Source organism: Pinus tabuliformis, chromosome 7, assembly GCF_031772625.1.
Source record: "Pinus tabuliformis cultivar Carrire ecotype Pingquan chromosome 7, CPIR1, whole genome shotgun sequence".
NCBI classification, from domain to species: Eukaryota; Viridiplantae; Streptophyta; class Pinopsida; order Pinales; family Pinaceae; genus Pinus; species Pinus tabuliformis.
This window is the reverse complement of record NC_142293.1, coordinates 1,569,263,448-1,569,270,520: the sequence shown is the minus strand read 5'-3', so window position 1 is coordinate 1,569,270,520 and position 7,073 is coordinate 1,569,263,448. Positions and strand designations below refer to the sequence as shown.

At 36.6% G+C, this 7,073-nt stretch overlaps 1 long non-coding RNA gene across 1 annotated transcript; it reads left to right on the top strand.

Annotated features, from left to right (window-relative positions):
• Positions 1 to 4,670: 4,670 nt before the first annotated feature.
• LOC149254054 (uncharacterized) lies at positions 4,671 to 6,829 on the top strand. Its single transcript, XR_016266252.1, has 3 exons — positions 4,671 to 5,449; positions 5,660 to 5,772; positions 5,983 to 6,829. It is a non-coding gene; the product is annotated as an uncharacterized LOC149254054 (long non-coding RNA).
• Positions 6,830 to 7,073: the final 244 nt, after the last annotated feature.

Sequence of the window (7,073 nt, the reverse complement as noted above, 5' to 3'; positions counted from 1 at the left end):
ACGATAGTGATATGTAACATGCGATATTAGTTGTTGCATCGGGAAAAGAATGGGTGGTCTAGATTTAATCGACGATCCATGATGCCAGGGGCCGATACAATTGCGATAGCGATATGCCGATAAGGTCCGGACCCGATGGGTTTATAGACCCGATTGCATAAATTTTGAGATCCAGATTTTTGGATTTTCAATGTATTCCTTTATATTTGGGTTTTTAAGCCCTATGCCATGCGATAACAATTTGTGATAGAATGGCAGATCCGATGGGTTTATAGGGGTGATTTAATGAAATTTCAAGTCTGGAATTCACACCCGATAGTGTAATTTTGGAAAAATCTCTGTGTATTGGATTTTTCTCCATTTTCGGGTTTTTGCCTGGAAGAAGGCCCTGATCCCTCTGTAGCGGCTCCGGATCACTGTTCCACGTTGCGCAGGTGTTTTTGGCAGAAAATGATGTGTTTGAAGCCATAGAGCCACATAGCTAGATGGCCAGTCGAACAGACAATGCGCAGAGAAGCCATAGAGCCGCAGGGGTGTAATGACATGCAGAGAAACAACTGGGGAAGCCGCAGAGCTGGAAGAATGCCTCAAGGAAGCCAGAGAGCACAAGTGAGGCATAAGTGCAGGAAGCTACCAAATAGCTAACATGCAGAGTAGCTAAGGGAGTCTGGGAGTCACTTAGAGGTCAAGTGGAAAAACTAGAGAGCTGAAAGTTGTCGAGACTGTCGCTTGGAGGTCAAGCGGATTACTGAAAGCTCAGAAAAGCTAGAGCCAAAAGCCAGAGCCAGAGCTAGAGCCGAGAGCTAGAGCCAGAGCCAAGAGCCAGAGCCAGAGCTTAGAGCCAGAGCGAGAGCCGAGAGCCAAAAAGCTGAGAGCTTTAAAGCCAGGGATGAGATGGTGTTCTAAGCCCATTGTGTTCCGTGTAAACCAGTGGAGTTGAGTGTGGAGCTTGTAAAAGAACTATTGCCATAATCCCAGAGAGCCTAGTCGAGTTGACTAGAGCTCAAGGAGACATAGCCCAAGAGTTTTGGGTGAACTCCAAATTAATATTATTGTTATGTGTGTTGTTTTATTGCTGCATCTTGTTGCTATGCATGTGTTGCTTATTTTCTGCTTTACTTACTGTCATATGTATTTTATACCAGCATAAGCAAGTGAACTTACATACATAACAATTTTAAAACAAATATAAGCATACACCTATGTTCAAGCACATTATTAATTCTGCATTGGTTAATCAATAAATCTTGGGAATATTTAAGCTTTGGAAGTGGGAGAGGTTCTTGTAAGCTCACAAGAAGCCTTCAGTGCCCCATTTTTAGATCAAGTGGTATCGGAGCATAAGATTGGTTAACCCCACCTTCAAAAAGGTTATATCAAAATGCTTGATTGACAGAGCAAAGATTGCTTGTCTGAAAGGTGTTTAAACAGTCAGAGGTTGATTGTATGCTTGTTGCAGATTGACCATTGTTTGAGTTTGCAGAGGTGAAGGGAAAGCTATTGATAGCTCAATCCAGGAAGGACAAGAAGGAAGAAGGGCTGAAGACATTCTTCTTATCCCAAAGGACCTCAAGGCAATCCTTGAAGCACAAGAGGTTTGTTGCAAAAGGTTGCTAAATAAGCTCTTTATTAATCTTGTTTGACGTTTTTTTTGTTCATTGGCATAATGGCAAATTCTACAAGTGAGTCCTCAAATCCTTCTTTCTTCACAAGATTCTTTGATGGAGACACGAAGCAAGACTTCTTCATCATGATGGATATGGTGACAGAAATGTATGAGGATGGAAGGAAGAGTAGCATACTTAGAGAGCATAATTTTTGGGTCATGTTTTAGTAGAAACTTGATCAATTTTAGAGGGAACTATCTACTTCTATAATGAAACATGCAACACAATCTTTAATGCAAGACAATATACACTGAATGCACTAGGATTTATTGCTTAATGCATTTGTCTATGCTCAATATCATCTTTCTATTCCTTGCAGTACTTACAACTTTGATCCCATGAACTAGCATGAGGTTAGGGGATATCGGTGCAACCATATAATAGGGGATATTAGCCCATGAATCAACTAGCATAGGAGGAAGACACTTGGCGATCAAGTCAATTTTGAATAACGGTTATGGATTAGAACCATTTAATTTAGTGAGAATAAATTAGATGATGTTGCATATGCGTGGGTTAACCCAATTCAATATGGGCACTCATAAGTCTTTATTGCTGGCATTATGATTTGTCATCATGGTCATGTAGAGATCTATGCTTAAACACAAGTGTGGAGATCAAATCTAGTGTATGATTTATGATGCATGCACTAAAACAACCTAGGTGTTAATACAAATAGTTTCTTATTTTTTTATTATTATAGTTGTTTCTTTTACTATTAATATAGATAATATATACAAATTGTTACCAATCCTTGATCACTGGTGAAGTGAGGGTGGTGATATTCTCTCACCAAAATTATATTCCCCCCTACTACAAGTTAGTCTTTGTAACTCGTCATGGATACACAATTTTGGTGAGGGAATATCATCACCCTCACTTCACTAGTGATCAAGGCCCATTAACAATGTGTATATATTATTTATATTAATAGTTAAAGAAACAACTATAATAATAATAAAAATAAAAAACTAAAACTATTTATATTAACACCACATTACACACATGCACACACATTAATTTTGGTGTTAATTAGGCAACAACACATTACACACATAAAAAAAATGATCCCTAATGATAAACATCAATACAAATTTTTATAACTATTTAGCAACTTTAATAGAGATTCGAGTGCCAAAAAACAAAGTGCTATATCGACACACACAATAAGTAGATCAAACAATTATGTAATAACATAGATCAAAACAAATGCAAGTGGTAGATCTTCTTTATCATTTTCCGGTGGCCAACTCCACCTCTCATTCAATAGCTCCATGTTCAATGGGACAACTTTCCAACCACCATTCTCTAATTGCTTCTATTATTTTGAAATGCCAAGTTGAAGAACCAATAACTTATTAAAATTTCATGTCCCATTGTGGTGAACTTGCTTTGCTCTCCAATAATCTGTTTCTCAAACTTTATCTATCTAAACAAATCATCTATGCCACAAACATGTAAAAATAATTACAATATACAACTATAATATAAAAACAAAACTTAATACTAAAAACTTCAATACAATATACCATTTTTTATCTAATTTATATTAAAATTGATTTAATACACTTACTATGCCTCATTTCATTTATTTTTAAGATAAATAAAAATATATAAAAAAGACTATAAAACTCTCCAAAAACAATCAAAAACAACATACACATGATTCAGGACACCCCTCTCAATATTCTTTAATATTTCAAAAATTTAAATATTTTTTGACATTTAATTTTTATATTACTCGATCAAAAATTATATATATATATATATATATATAGATATATATATAAAATTAATGAGACCAATTTTACACTCAGCTCTGCTATACAACAATACTTCACCGTTGTCATCCAACCCATCAAGGGTAGATTTTTTAATATTAACATAGCTATACAAAATTAAATTAATCCCTCACATGAAATAGGTTATTAGTTCCACCAGGTGAACGCTTAAAATATTTAAAATCTTTTGATCCCAAAACTACACAATCTTAAACTAAGCAACTAAACAAATTCAAAGGATCCTTACTTGGCTTTTCTCAGTCGCGGGACTTCAGAGCTTCATTACTGTGGAAGTTCGTTAAAGCTGGTGGGATTCGTCCACTGCTTTGAGTTTGCCTCCTTTTCCCCTAGCTTTCGATCTTCATTTTGCAGGATTTGGCCACAATTTCACCCTTAAACCCTCGGCTTTAGGGTTTCTAAAAGTATATTTTCTTTCAATAATGAGGTTTACCAGGATTTTAAAGTTGGAGAGGGCATGCAGAGAGCAGCAAATTATTAGGTTTCATAATAAGGCGTAGTTCCCAGCGGTGAAGTTGGAGGCCCCATCTAGTTCGAGGTATCCAACCATGCTTTGTCCTATGGGAGGAGGAGGGCAGCCGCAACAGGGGGCTAGTAGTAATAACACGCAGATGCATTAGTCCTGAGGATTTCATGGACTTGGAAATCAGTCCATGGGGCATAGGTCCTCAAATATGTGGAGTGCATTGCTTAGCATACGGAAAAAAACGGGACAACAATAGATTTTATGTAATGGGAGGCAGTGGCCATAATTTTCGTCTAGGAATCCCCTGCGATGCGACAGTCTCCATGTAAGAAAAATTTAGATCCCCATCCACCTTTGTTAGGATCCAATATGGGGTTGCATATTTTTTTGAATTTGATATCTATTTATTTTCAGTTTTTGCTAACTGAATGAAACTTATCTCCCAGTTATTCAAATTGCATTTTTTTTTCAGATTTATCTATATACACCTGATATTGAGAGATTGTTGCTGTAGTAATTTTTTTGCTTTAAAATTTTTCTTTCTGTTTGTTTGAGTAAAATGAACATTTTTATTTATATGTAATCCCCACATTTATATTTATATATAATTACATATCATAAAATTTTATTCCTACTTAGTGATTAAACAGTATTCGAAGGAGCAATAAATATCTCACAGGACCCATCGATAGTTCATTTTACCTTACTGCAGCGATCATGACAAGTAGATACATCTGCACTGTGCTTTGGATTTTTTCGACCCAGAATTTTTGAAATAGTGCAGCACTCAGAGCAGGAAAGGGCACTTATTATTTTAGATATCCTATGGATCATTAAAATTTCTGCATATAGACGACATTATGTATCATTTTTCTACCAATTATCTAGAATAACTTTATCTATAATGAGTGTTTTCCCTGTCAAGAGGGTTGTAAGGCGAATGGAAAACAGAGCACGTAAAAAGCCATTGCTCAATGCCCAATTTGCACCCATGTCCGTTGAATTGGTTTCCATGTATTAGAGTTTCCCTGAAGAGAAGTAAAACTCGAACCCATTATTGCGCTGAGATTCCGGTTAGACCCATGAGCGAGATCTCACCTGATTTCCTGGTTTATACTCGATTTCACGTTAGTAAGAGATTGGCAATGAGTGCTGCACTTGGTCCCTACATATGTAGCAAGGTGGGACAGGGGATGGCTCCCCTACAAGATCTTAGAGACAAAATTCACATCTAATCTCTTGCCCAGCATCCTAAGATAAGAAAAGAAAGGTTTCCCATCCCCTTCATATCTATCCTAAATGCCATCGTCCACCAGAAGTATAAATATAAATTCTAATTTTACTCTCCTTCCATCCCATATTAATTCCTTTGTAAAATCCATTGATGAAATCTGTTGCATACAGGTATTGAAACGAAAGTGGAATTGGGTGGGGCAAACTAGCTGCCATAGCAGATCTTGAGATCACTGCTTTGGGATTTCGACTTCTTCGGCTACATCTGTACAAAGTAACTCCAGGTATGTTTATATTTAAATCCATTTTGTTAAATATTAAAACAACATTGAGTATTGAACAAAACATAAGATAAGAAAGGCTTCCGATCGCCTTCATACCTACCTTGAATGCCATCTCCCACCAGAGGTGTAAATTTAAATTCTAATTTTAATCGCCTTCCATCACATATTAATTCCTTTGTAAAATCCATTGATGAAATATGTTGCATACAGGCATTGAAACAAAAGTGGAATTGGCTGGGGCAAACTAGCTGCCATAGCAGATCTTGAGATCACTGCTTTGGGATTTCGACTTCTTCAGCTGCATCTGTACAAAGTAACTCTAGGTAGGTTTATATTTAAAGCCATTTTGTTAAATACTAAAACAACATTGAGTATTGAAGAAAAGATAACATAAGAAAGGCTTCCCATCCCCTTCATACCTAACCTGAATGCCATTTCCCACCAGAGGTATAAATATAAATTCTAATTTTACTCGCCTTCCATCCCATATTAATTCCTTTGTAAAAGCCATTGATGAAATCTGTTGCATACAGGGATTGAAACGAATGTGGAATTGGGTGGGGCAAACTAGCTGCCATAGCGGATCTTACGAATGTGGAAATGGGTGGGGCAAACTAGCTGCCATAGCGGATCTTACGAATGTGGAATTGGGTGGGGCAAACTAGCTGCCATAGCGGATCTTGAGGTCACTGCTTTGGGATTTCAACTTCTTCCACTGCATCTGTACAAAGTAACTCCAGGTATGTTTATATTTAAAGCCATTTTGTTAAATACTAATACAAAATTGAGTATTGAACAAAAAATAAGATAAGAAAGGTTTCCCATCCCCTTCATACCTAATCACTGCTTTGGGTTTCGACTTCTTCGGCTGCATATGTACAAAGTAACTCCAGGTATGTTTATATTTAAAGCCATTTTGTTAAATACTAATACAACATTGAGCATTGAACAAAAAATAAGATAAGAAAGGTTTCCCATCCCCTTCATACCTACCCTCGATGCCATCGCCCACCAGAGGTATAAATATAAATTCTAATTTTACTCGCCTACCATCCCCTATAAATTCCTTTGTAAAATCCATTGATGAAATCTGTTGCATACAGGCATTGAAACGAAAGTGGATTTGGGTGGGGAAAACTAGTTGCCATAGTAGATCTTGAGATCACTACTTTGGGATTTTGACTTGTTCAGCTACATCTGTACAATGTAACTCCAGGTATGTTTATATTTAAAGCCATTTTGTTAAATACTAAAACATCATTGAGTATTGAACAAAAGATAAGATAAGAAAGGCTTCCCATCCCCTTCATACCTACCCTGAATGCCATCGCCCACCAGAGGTATAAATATAAATTCTAATTTTACTCGCCTTCCATCCCATATTAATTCCCTTATAAAATCCATTGATGAAATCTGTTGCATACGGGCATTGAAAGGAAACGAAAGTGGAATTGGGTGGAGCAAACTAGCTGCCATAGCAGATCTTGAGATCACTACTTTGGGATTTCAACTTCTTCAGCTGCATCTGTACAAAGTAACTCCATGTATGTTTATATTTAAAGCCATTTTGTTAAATACTAAAACAACATTGAGTATTGAACAAAAGATAAGATAAGAAAGGCTT